Raw genomic sequence first — 12,242 nt, forward strand, 5'->3', positions numbered from 1 at the left:
GGGCGGGCTCTGCAGGGTGAGGTAACTGGAGAAGTGGAAGGGTGAGCTGGGCCAAGGTGGAGCTCAGTGCCAGAGAAGAGGAAGTGACACAGCGAAGGTGTCCAGTGACTCAAAGGGGATTGTCCTTTTAAACTATGAAACGCATGTGAAAACTGATAAGACCTGTATTACATATTAGCTACTGTTTTACAGTTATAACTGACACAATTCCTTGACCATACATCTCTTAGTTTGGGAGCAAATTTACAACCCTAACCCTAAAACTAAGTTAACAGTTATGTTTAGTTTTCCATAATTTTATCAAATTATCACATACTGAAGTGTCAAATGCACAACACCTGAGCAGGCACAAGGTCAAAACGTGTTTCTAGGCCTTAATCTCAGAAACATCCCTATGCTGAACAGAAACAAGGCAGCCAGGCAGTCTGCCTGTACATTTCTATTAGAGCACTGTGTGATTTGGTTACATTTAATCAGTGTCTGGGAGTTAGACAAGCTATCCTTGCTTCTTCGAGATAAAATTAGAAAATGGTAGAAAGGATGTTAACCACCCTCTCCACTGCTAATCAGACAGAATTTGGTTTATACAAATTTTTCTTATCTGCTCAAGGACAAAACAGTGCAGCGTAACAACATGTTTATAATGGAATTTCTCTACAGATGAGGGAATGGGAGATAAATCAATATCAAAATTAATAATTTTAGAAACTTAAACTTTAAAAGTAAATAAAGGGAAGTTTGGTAAGAAGAGAGAGGCCAATCTATCCCTGTGTTTTCAGACATTCAATACATCACAAAACTTACTTAATAATGCCACATAACTGTTGCTCCCTTTACAGTCCAATTAAAGCTACAGCACAGAGGAATAATTCTGACACAGGAATGTGTGGAATGCAAGACCATCAGCCGTCCTTTTTTTTACAAGGATGATAATTAGGACAATAACCCTTGAAATCAATGGTAAATGAACAGAGATGACAACAGCTAACATCCTCTAATTTATGACTCATCGCAGCATTTAAATCTTTTTTTCACTTTCCAAAGAGAAGCAGCAGATGGAGACAAACACATTTTTTCAGGCTTTTAAACAAGCCTGAGAACATGAGGATCAGCTGAATAAAAACAACAACTTGATGACTCAGAAAAACACAACTATACTAAAACAATACAATATAACATAACACAAGCCCACACTTTATTATTATTATTTTGCCCTTTCAGATCAAAATACAAGGACATACGAAACATTCCAGCTGTGTAATAGCCATGCCTTCATGTTAGAAACACATCACTTTTAGGACAGAGACAAGGAGGAAGTCCAGTTTATTTTTACTGCTTGGCCAGAGGAACAGGCAGCGATGAGTAGATCAAGCTTCCTTAATCTGTTCCTGCCATGGCCCAGTTGTCTATAAAGTGCTCATGAAGCCATGCCTTGTTGGCCCTGACTAAAGCAATATCTGTCATTTGCTTCAATACTGCCATTTTAACTGAACTTGAACTGAACCTTAAATATTCCAAATTACAACATCCAACAACAGACAGAAAGCAGGTTTACTCACAAATATATTCAGGACTGCACAGCCATCCCAGGTATTTCCCACAGATACCAAATACACGACAACAGTTAAGCCTAGGAATACAATGATCCTCTGGAGCAACTCGAGTGTATACGTGATACGCTGGAGGTCGTCAAATGATCGAGGTCAGTGGTGAAATAGACACAAGGCCATGCGTGGCTGTGAGAGAAACCGGCAACTACAGGTGTGTCCTCTGGGTGAGGGCCAATCAGATAGCCACAGTGTCAACAGCACCATGCGTCACAGGGCCAACCCCTTAATGGACAGCTTCATACCAAAGCACAGTGTTTGTTGACTCACCACTTTCTGTCATCATGATACTACAGTTGCGATAACATTAGTCTCACTACAGTCAATTCAGGATTTTTTTATATTTTTGTGTTGTCTTTGTATGAAAGCTTGTTAACAAATGTTAAATTGCAGTATCAATAAAAAGAGTTTTTATTACCAGGATTTTCCATCACAGTGTCCGAAGCTCAGCAGTCAGCAGCTCCTGAAACAGAGGAACATGTAGAATCATTATGAAATATATACATTTAAGAGAATGTCAATAATGTAGCACAATACACACACATCTGAGTGCATCTAATTACAAAAGTTCTTTAAGAAGAGACAAGGTAAACACTTGTTTTACTTCATTAAATCTTCCCATTTGTCATTTTGAAAATCATCTAGTCTAATTTACCGCTAATACAAAACATTTCAGTGAAATGAAACATAATTTCATCAAAGGGTTGGGTGCAGAATGCCAAAGCACCTGATACTGAAGTTAGACTTTACACAAACTAACAAGAGCTATTCAAATCACTTTACGACCTAGTTTTCCATTATTACTCAGTAAATCAATGAATGACTCTCAGGGTACTTCAATAGATTAGATGTTCTCTGCAGCTAATGGGGAGCAGACTGAGGCCGAACAAAAGCTTGGGCATGTTAGTGAAAACAAAAAGTGCATTAATTAGCTCACACAATAAATAAAAATCCATTCTGACTAAAAGCCAAAGCTATATGTCTATTTCGCGATGGCTTTTAAAGAGACATGAAAATGTCTGTCATGATTAATAAATTATCAGCCAACAGCAGTGTCCAAGAGAATGGGATTTTCCATTTACATTTTCCATGGGAACTGAGGAGCAAAAGGTAAAGAATGAAATGCACACTGACTTTTAAACAATTAAGCCTCTCAGTCTCTCAATCAGACTAGATGGTCTGGTAAATATGAGCATGCTGTGTGTGGTTTAGTTTTATAAAAGTAACTCAATGATGAGGCGAAATGGTTAACTGTACTTGAGCTATACCTGGAAGACTGAAAAACAAAACACTCAGTTTTACACCATAAAACATACATACAACCACAGAAAATAACTGATAATGTGTGATAGAATGAGACATCCAGTAAAGAAGTAAATTTTCTCATCAGACAGAAGAGCAGACATATCTGTTAATTTAATAGGGACTCTGGGCTTGTTTGGTGCCTTTCAAATTACACTCATAACAGTTTATTGTGTACACGTGGCTGTTGAATTGTACTGCAGAATATCAAGAGGTGTTGCTGTTGTTTAGCCTTTTCTCACCAATAAAAATTGTGCAGACAAAACAATAGAAATATCTGCATAACACAATACTGTTCAACAGCCACAGCCTCCACAGTGAGAATGCAGGTGAGTCAACACCTCTGTAAAACAGTTTCAGCACAAAGTGAAAATTATAACCTTCATGAGAAAGGATTCATTTTACATCTGTTGTATTAGAATGCATTTTAGCTAGATGTACCGAATAAACCAGCAACTGAGTGTACATTTTAGGACTGTTTTCAGATTGTTTTGTGACTTGAGACAAATAAACGAACTATAGAAAATAATATTATACAATGTAGATAATCAAAACAACCACATCTGTCCTCTGGTAATTCTGACCATCTGTGTTCTTTGTTCCACATGAACTGTGGACTCCTGAGTAGTAACATTTAAAAATTGTCAACAGCAACCAAGTGCTTTATTTGAAAGCATCAAACCATCATAGTTGTAATCATCCTGGATATTTCCAGAAGCAATACAGCTAAGTGGTGTCTGTGTAGGTATAACTGTCCATGTTAGAGCTACAGGAGACTTGATCTTGAATGATCATGGTTATGTTATACAGTACAATACAATACAATACAATATTGGTATGTGTGTGATGTTCTGTGCAAAACACTTGAAATTAAAGGAAAATAAATTTAACAACTGCTACAATATACTTAAATTCAGCAACACTAAAATCAGACATTGCTTCTTGAAGTCCAAACACCAGGGTGGTTGGGGTGTTTCTATCATATGCAAATTAAACAGGAAGTCTGTGAAATAATGCAAACATTTTCAAGATGTCACATAACAACAGCATACAGCAGCAACAGAGTGTGTGTGAGTGTGTGAGTGTGTGTGTGTGTGTGTGTGTGTGTGTGTGTGTGTGTGTGCGCGCATGTGTGTGTGTGTGTGTGTGTGGCAGAGACTGATCTGCAAATTTTGTTATGCCAGCATCTGCCCAATGACAGTAAAATGTGTAGGTAATAAGGACTAGTGCTAGTTTACAGTTAATGTGGAAAGCTCATTTGTGGGGAGAACTCTGTTCTCATAAAGGAGGAATATATAAATCCATGTTACCATGCAAACTTTGTGCCTGGTGTCTCAAGTCTTTGTTTCAAAGTCATAAACAAGAACCTCTTAAACCAAACTTGACTAAGTCTGACCTCATTAACTCAGAGTTGGCTTTATGAAACAGGTCAATCCTGGTTCACTTTGTTGGGTTAATTTAAGACAAGCCTTTCGTTTATCAAGCCCACCTGGTTTCTTTGAGTCCATACTCAAACACACACTTGATATAAACCATTTTTTTTTAGTTTTTCAAAAATCAGTCAGGTTTCTCCTGTAGTAGCTATCATATTGTTCAGCAGTAGTCAATAAGGCATAACTGGGGGCAAGAAACTATTAAATTACTTTCTAGGAATTGATGGCAACACTATTTAGCTACAAATTCACAATTTTGAAAGTCCTGTTGCTTTAAGACACAGCAGCTAGGCAGGGGGGGGACTGAGCAGAGTGTCAACATCCGGATCATGAGGACAGATAAGCAGCTAAAATTGACAAACATACATACAATCTGTGTTCTCTCTCCCTGTGAGCTTCATAGTAGCTATTCAAATCATGGCCCTGCCTGTAATTGGTCAAAATCAGTAGGTAGCTGTATCATGACACTGACAAGGGAGGATCCAAACAGCAGTATCAGGCTGCACTTTGGAATGTCAAAAGTCCCTTGACAACAAACTGGTAAAACCCAACCTGTGTGACTAAACAGGCTGCACAATGTGTACACTGCAGAATAAAAGAGAGAGTGTAGCCTAGCAGGCCAGTACTTGACCTTCTTATCAGATGGACTTCTACTCCTTATGGTGGTTTCATCAAGTTCTCTGTGGCTCTCTGTGAATTCAGCTTTCAAAAGTAATCATGATAAAAGGAAGGTCATCTTAACTTACTTCTACTGAAGATCACTGATCTTGGATCTTCAAAAATGCTGTCCTTGCAGTTTGGCTGTGACTTCTGGTTCCAGCAGGACAACTAAACAGAAAAGTGATAATGACACTCCTTTTGCCAGGACACAGTCATCACCACTGACAAAAATACCAACAAAATGTTATTCTACTAAATTGAGTCTATTACCTCACATGCAAACTACAGAACCAACTCTTTCTTCAACTTTTAAATCAGCTGGTACTAGCTTTTTTAAACAGTGACAAACCTTCTGCCCGGTCAGCTTTGGTTAAGTTGAACTGGTTCGACAAGTCTTGGCATATAATGTACACACAGCAAATGCTCAACAGCTACAGGCAGGATTACATGTCTATACTGTACACCACTTCAAATGATCCATTATCAAACAATGTCCAAAAGAATCTTCACGTGCAGGCTAGATGATTCAGAGGTGCCTACGTGACTTAAAAAGCTCCAAGATTGATAAAATGCAGTTAAATCCTTACAGTGACTTATATCAGGAAACTCCTGGCATAATAAAAAGGTTAGCTTACATTGCAGGTTAATTTACTGTGGTGGCACAGAGCTGCCAAGATGGCAAACTTTGCTATAGAGCAATGCCCAGAGAGAAAAAAGCAAAAAAAACATAAATAAACAACAAAAAAATTGCATTGCTCAACGCAGTCACTGCTATTTGTTGACAAAATAGTTATGCACAAAATATGTATAATATCTGAGCTAATTAACAATAATAGCCCTATTTGATTTAGGTTCTTTCTTTGCTATTAAAAAAATGCCTCAATCCATTTATTATTCATTGTTTCCAACCTGTCCATAAAGACAGAGAGGAGTTGATATGGACTTGAACTCACAAATAATTTACTAGATAAAGTTCAGCACCACTGCAACCCAATTCTGTTCTCAGATATCCTCCCGGTGCACTGGGCCCAGACAAGCTCCAGCTCTGAAGGGCAATGATTAGCTGGTGCAGGCTGGCAGCAAAGCAAACACAGAGGTGAGTTAATGTGCACCGCTTTATGAGCATACAAGCTGGGAAACTACAGCAGAGCCAGTCCCCATATTGTAATGCTGAAGCCCTGAGGACACCACATGAACATGTACAAACAGAAACAGGTTCACACCTAGTCCTGTCATTATCTTACAGAGCATGTAAAGGTTGAAGAATTAACAGCCTGGTCCGTAAGTTAGCTTATGTCCAGTTTTGAGTTAGTGCTTCTATTTCTTTGTGTAACTGACCATATGGAATTGACAGCAGTAGGCAAAATGGAAGCCAGATTTTCAGGTTTAGTAACAAGATCCAACTGTGGTATTTCAGCACTTTCACACGAGTGCAAGTGTACACCATGTTTGTATTTCTTATGGAGGTGAGGCTTCAAACCTGTTTACACAATAAGGTTGAGTAATGTATGAACTACTTAGAGCACACTATGGCTGACATTTCAGTGCAAATAATTCTGAAAAGATGTCAATATGTTACAATACGTCAAATGGTCATCATTATGGCAGAACGATCAAAAGAGAAGTAAATCGGATTATAAATGAACAAGAGGCAAACAATTATGTTTTGCATGTTTGCACAACTTGGGTGTTGCACAATTATAATAACAATCAGTGCAGATGGTGTGTTATTAATATTTTATGTGTCTGATTGCCATATTTCCTCTTAAAAATCATTTTGAACAGTTTTCTGTCAATATCTTAGTACTGTCTTCAGACAGAAAAATCTCTCTCACAGATTCTGACAATAACATGATTTTCACTTTGACCACCTTTTTTCGTACTTTCCACAATAATTGATCTAGATTTTCAATTATGAGTGTGTATTGTATTGACTAATGCCTTGAAAACCAAATCACTAGTAACTAGGCCATGGTAACCAGACTGTAATTCGCTCTCATAAACCAAAGCACATTCTAGAAAGCCACAGAAAAGATTGTAAACCACCTGTGTCAACCAGCATCATGCTAACTGGATAGGCTTACTGCAAGGCTTGCTGCTTGTCATCAAAGTAAAACACAAAAAATGCATCTCACCTAAGACTGCAAGACCTAAAGGCTGTGTTTATTCACAGAAATTTTATGCCTGTCTGAGACACTTTCCTTTGTAGTAATGTTAGTAATCCAAACTGTAAACCTTGTTAATGTACATTCTACTCAGTTCTGATGGAACTGATGGGCTGTTTTATGATAATAGCTCATACTGTCTCAGCAAAGCAATAACATCTCCTGAGACTGCTGTATAGTGAATGATATATTTTAAGAAATGTTAGAGGTGCTTCATACTCTCACTGACATTCTTAACAGATATTATTCCTTAAAAAAAAATCAGCTGTGGTCTGTTTGCACTGCACGGTACTTCATAAATTTTACACAATGCTGTTTGTTCAGTGTAAGCTCCCAATTAGCTCATTAAGAACTCCCAGTTCATCGGATAAAAGGGGCAGAGCTCTGCAAAGCTGAGAGGAGTACAATCAGCCATTGTGCCAAGTTTCATTCTGCAGAGTTAGCAATCACTAAATAAAGAGCCATGCTGGAGTTTGTTTGGGAGTGAGCTACATGGATCTCAATGAGCCACTGTCAATGGCTAGCTGATAATGGCACAAACATTTGATTATATAAGACTAATACAGACCCACTAACGCTCAAGCAACTTCATATGAACATCTCTGTTTTCTATTTATTTCTATACTACAAACCATAGCCTGTTTGATCAAAATGCAGTCTTAGAGATATTTTATCACCATCTAAACTGAGATAAAATGTGCCTGACTTCCCAACAATATCCAATTTAAACATTTTAAACTTTTGACAAATACCAGTAACTATCAGCCAAATTGGAACGTAAACAATACCTCTTTGAGAACAAAATTACCCCCAGACAAATAGTTTGTTATCTGCCAGGGAAGGTACTACCGTAAACAAGATTACAAGCCATGGTGGGTGTCCATTTCCCACCATGTGAATCCTCTGAAAATCAATGCCAGTCTCCTGCAACATGCCCCATCACTGTCAATCCCTCAACCTCATTACATATTACTACAAACCTTTTTGTATTTAGATTAAGATGACCATCTCTTTCACTCAATAAGTGAGCTGTAATACTTGAGAGATGCAACAGTCCACGACGATCTGTATACAAAGCATAATAACACGAATGACCTGATTACAATGCTGCCTATCTAGAACAAATACAATAAGCTGCAGCTCCTTTTGTCTTCTCTCTTCTGACAGTCTGTGTTGTCCTATAGGGCGTATTACTGCATTCAGTCAGTACTAAAAGTACTGGGTGCTTGTTGGAACAAGCAGACGGGCCTGTGAATGGAATGCAGTGGAATGCTTCACCGAGAGGGAAGTAGCTTCAAATAATTAACACCTGAAGCCTCCCTTCAGTCATTGTAATATAATGATACAAAAGTCATGCAAAAAAAATGCAAATGTACTGAGTTAGAAGAATTATAAAAACAAAAACTGCATATAATTCTAAAAAGGTTTAAGGTTTTAACATTCTCGTTGTGGTTAGTGTCCTGAAAACCACAGATAATAAGTCATGAGGAGGGTTTATTTTAGCTCTTCTGCATCGTCCTATTGCTAACAAGACATGGACACTAACTAGCCAATATCAGGCAGGTACAGGCAGCGCATACCTGAGGCCAACTGTTGAAAGTTAGGCATACTGTAACAGAGTACCATTCTTTACACTGCTTTTCGGTCTCCTTGTACTCCCTTTTTAGTTTGACCGAACAAAAGTAGGTTTGTGAGCTAAAGATAGTAACGCATTACAAACAGTGCTGGCATAATGCTAATCCTTGGCTGTTGCTAGCTAAAGTAGAGTCAGCAACAGGTGGCTACTGTCCCTGTACTGTAGCATTAGCTTTGTCAGCTAACGCGAATTAGTGCACACTTGTCGTTCTAGCTCTAAAAGACCTAGGTGTTATGGTGAACGAAGGCTACTCACCTTTTCTGGTAACCGTTTAACTTGTGTTGAAATGTATCCAAAAAGCAGGAGACCTGTTTTCCCTGTATCTTGTTGACCCTTGATTACTTTTGACACTTGTCGCTGCTGTCCATCACAGGGAGAAAGCAAGGCGGAACTAGCTTTTGAGCCTTTTGACCCAAAAAAAGTCATAAAAGTAACTTTCTGAGCCGGGCGAATTAAAAAAAAGCGTACACGCACCTTCTGAACTTCACACGAAATGCCAAAAGACAAGTTAAACGTTGTATTTAAAACTTCTGTCTAAACATTTTACTGTCAAAAGGTGTTGCAGGTTAACTCACTGGGAAGATTAAATACTGTGGCGCATGCGCACTTGTTGGCAGGGTGGCTGCTCCCCCCCACAAGTAAAAAATCTGAACACACACCACAGACAAACCTCAGGAACCACGTGACCATATGAGTTGTTTCGGTGGCACATTAGCAAAGCCATTTCTTGGTTAAGGTTGGGTAAATTTTGTGGTCATCGCATAGAACTGTATGGTTAATGTATTTTACAAGTTTTCGAGAGTAAAACACTTTGCTCAAAGATAAGGAAAGACTGTACCCATGGTTACGGTAAGTCCCTCCCACTCCCCCACCTGTTTTATCACTATTAGAAATTATTGCAGAAGTTTTGAGGAAAATGTATAGCCTTGAATAGAGGTTTTCAATGCCTATGTAAATATATATTTATAAAATTATAATAAATTATCTTTTATTGATTTTTTTCAGTCAGTCAGTCGGCTTACTATATCGAATAACGATAGATAGCAGCCATTTCAAATAAAGAAAAAAACAGTAAAGTAGGTTAAAATGAACAAAACTTAATAAAATATAGAAATTAATGGGATTAAATAAAAAAAATACAAAACAGACTAAATATAGAACCATATAAACAATACTAGGCCTATGTGGTATACACTGTACAGTGACAATAATATACTATAATTCACTGTACATTGCCCATGGATGTTAAACAGGGTATATTTGTTGAACAACTTTTGAATACAGATAGATGATCATCCATTCACATATATTTGTTCATATCATTGTTCATATATCTCTGTTACATTAAATTTATTTCACTGTTTACTGCTCACTGTTTAAAACTCAGTAACTGTTGAGTTCCATTTTAAATGCATTTCACTGAAGCAAATCCTGACAGGATGTGGAAATTATTAAGGAAAATACCTGGACGTATATTATCAATATAACCATTCCTCTGTATGGATTTTAATTGAAAAGTGAAAAATATTATTGCTGCTATTGCTGCTGCTAAGATGTTTTTTTTTTTTTTTACATTTTATACCAAATATATCCAGTGAAACATAAGCCAGGTAGATTTAAGACAGACTTTATATATTCTTATGATTTCTGTGCATTATAAACAGAGACAATTCATCATCTTTTCTTTGCATGGTACATGCACAAAAATACTTTAGATTGAGACTGGGCAAACAATGCATCTGCAGATTGAGATATTTTTCTTTTATAAATGCTGATATGTACAATATGAGTTGGACCCAATCTGCTCTCTTTGAAACATGTTAAATTCGTTGTCTACTGAAGGTACATAGTGCAAAAGTTTGAAGACTATGATCTCTTCTGGTCATTTGCTGAACTACATGTCATGAGTGCAGTACATGTTTTTGTAGACTGTATGCCACAGATCAGTGGCATAGATGTGTCTGCCACCTACTGGGCTGGTAAACACCCTGTTGCTGAGAGCATATGCAAAGTAGTTTGATGACTCTGGAAACAAAGCCTCAATCCAAAAATTATTAAAATGTCCTTCATCTAATTACAGCCAAGTAATTACTTTTTTTTTCCATGATGTACCTGTATGTGCATGTTAAATTGACATCTCTTAATCAAATTTGAACAAACAGGAAAGAAAGACAGACAAAAACAGAGACATTCCCAATAATGTTTGCAGTAATCTAAGAACAAGGCATTGATGCCAGAACTGATAGTGGTGCAGTTCAATTCATGTAACTCTGATAAAAATTTATGTGCCCTTTGTTTGCCTTGTATTAGGAAATAAACACACCATACAGCATTGCCTGCTGTGAGAATAGCAGCCACAGCCATTCCCAGTCTAGAGTTGTTTTTTTCTGCTGAGCAGCTCTCCACGTGAGGAACTGTCGGGTATGACGGAAAAGTCAGACAAAAGCAAGCCTTCTGGTGACCTTTAGGTGGACCCAGTCTAGTCTTACTGCCCCAGACAGGGCTACCCACCCTCCCACCACTGTATTTAATTATAGTGCTGTTTTATGATTGGATTCTTTAGTGTATTTGTTGGAGTCAGTGGTTAAGGCCTATGGAGGTTTACGGCACTGGGATGGAGCTTTTATTGTCAAAGTGCTGGAACAAAAAGATTCAAAGGAAAGAAAACATGATATAATTCTAGCTGAGCAACATGCAACATGTAGTAGTCAGTATTTATATATTGTTAGACCTGTATACCCTCATATCAACATAGACACATTACATCCAACATAACATAACATGGCTAGATCATTAGAAGCAAACAAGACAAGGAAAGGAATTCAGTTCAATGGCATCATTTTGTGGAAAACTCACTCCAACTGCAAATATAATTCATGTATTGTACACAGTGTTAATTAAATGTACACTTTCAATCAACTTTACACATTCACATGCTGGTCAAAAACACACACACACAGACCCCATTAAATCCCACATAAACTGCAACAGCACACATGTTGTCTACATGCTGAGATGTCTCTGTGGTGTGCTTTATCTTGGACAAACTAAAAGGGCTTTGAAGATTGGCATATCTGAACAAAAAACTGCAATACTCACACAAAGCATGGATTATGCTATTGCTTGGCGTTTTGCACAGGTTAGCTGTGGGCCAGCAGCATCATTAAAGTTTTGGGGAATAGAAAAAATGCAAATGGTGTGACATAGTCATCTCACTATTATACAGACAGGTACATATAATACATAATAATTTCATTCATACTGTTAACACAGTTGAGACTGCTGGTCTAGATGAAGAACTGACTTTATTATGTTTCCTTAATTACACTTAATGGATGCGGTGCAGTTGTATTTCATATAGACTACTCTATCTTTGTAACTATTGGATATATCTATGTTCTTTTGTTTCTTATATGGCAACTCTCAGCCTTAGATCCAC

General features: G+C 37.6%; 1 long non-coding RNA gene across 1 annotated transcript; it reads right to left on the reverse strand.

Moving 5' to 3' along the window:
* Positions 1-1,733: 1,733 nt before the first annotated feature.
* Positions 1,734-9,425, reverse strand: LOC108879351 (uncharacterized). Its single transcript, XR_001960330.2, has 3 exons — positions 9,059-9,425; positions 5,089-5,223; positions 1,734-2,070 (listed from the first exon to the last, which is right to left on the reverse strand). It is a non-coding gene; the product is annotated as an uncharacterized LOC108879351 (long non-coding RNA).
* Positions 9,426-12,242: the final 2,817 nt, after the last annotated feature.

Source organism: Lates calcarifer, unplaced genomic scaffold (assembly GCF_001640805.2).
Source record: "Lates calcarifer isolate ASB-BC8 unplaced genomic scaffold, TLL_Latcal_v3 _unitig_636_quiver_1864, whole genome shotgun sequence".
Classification (NCBI taxonomy): Eukaryota; Metazoa; Chordata; class Actinopteri; family Centropomidae; genus Lates; species Lates calcarifer.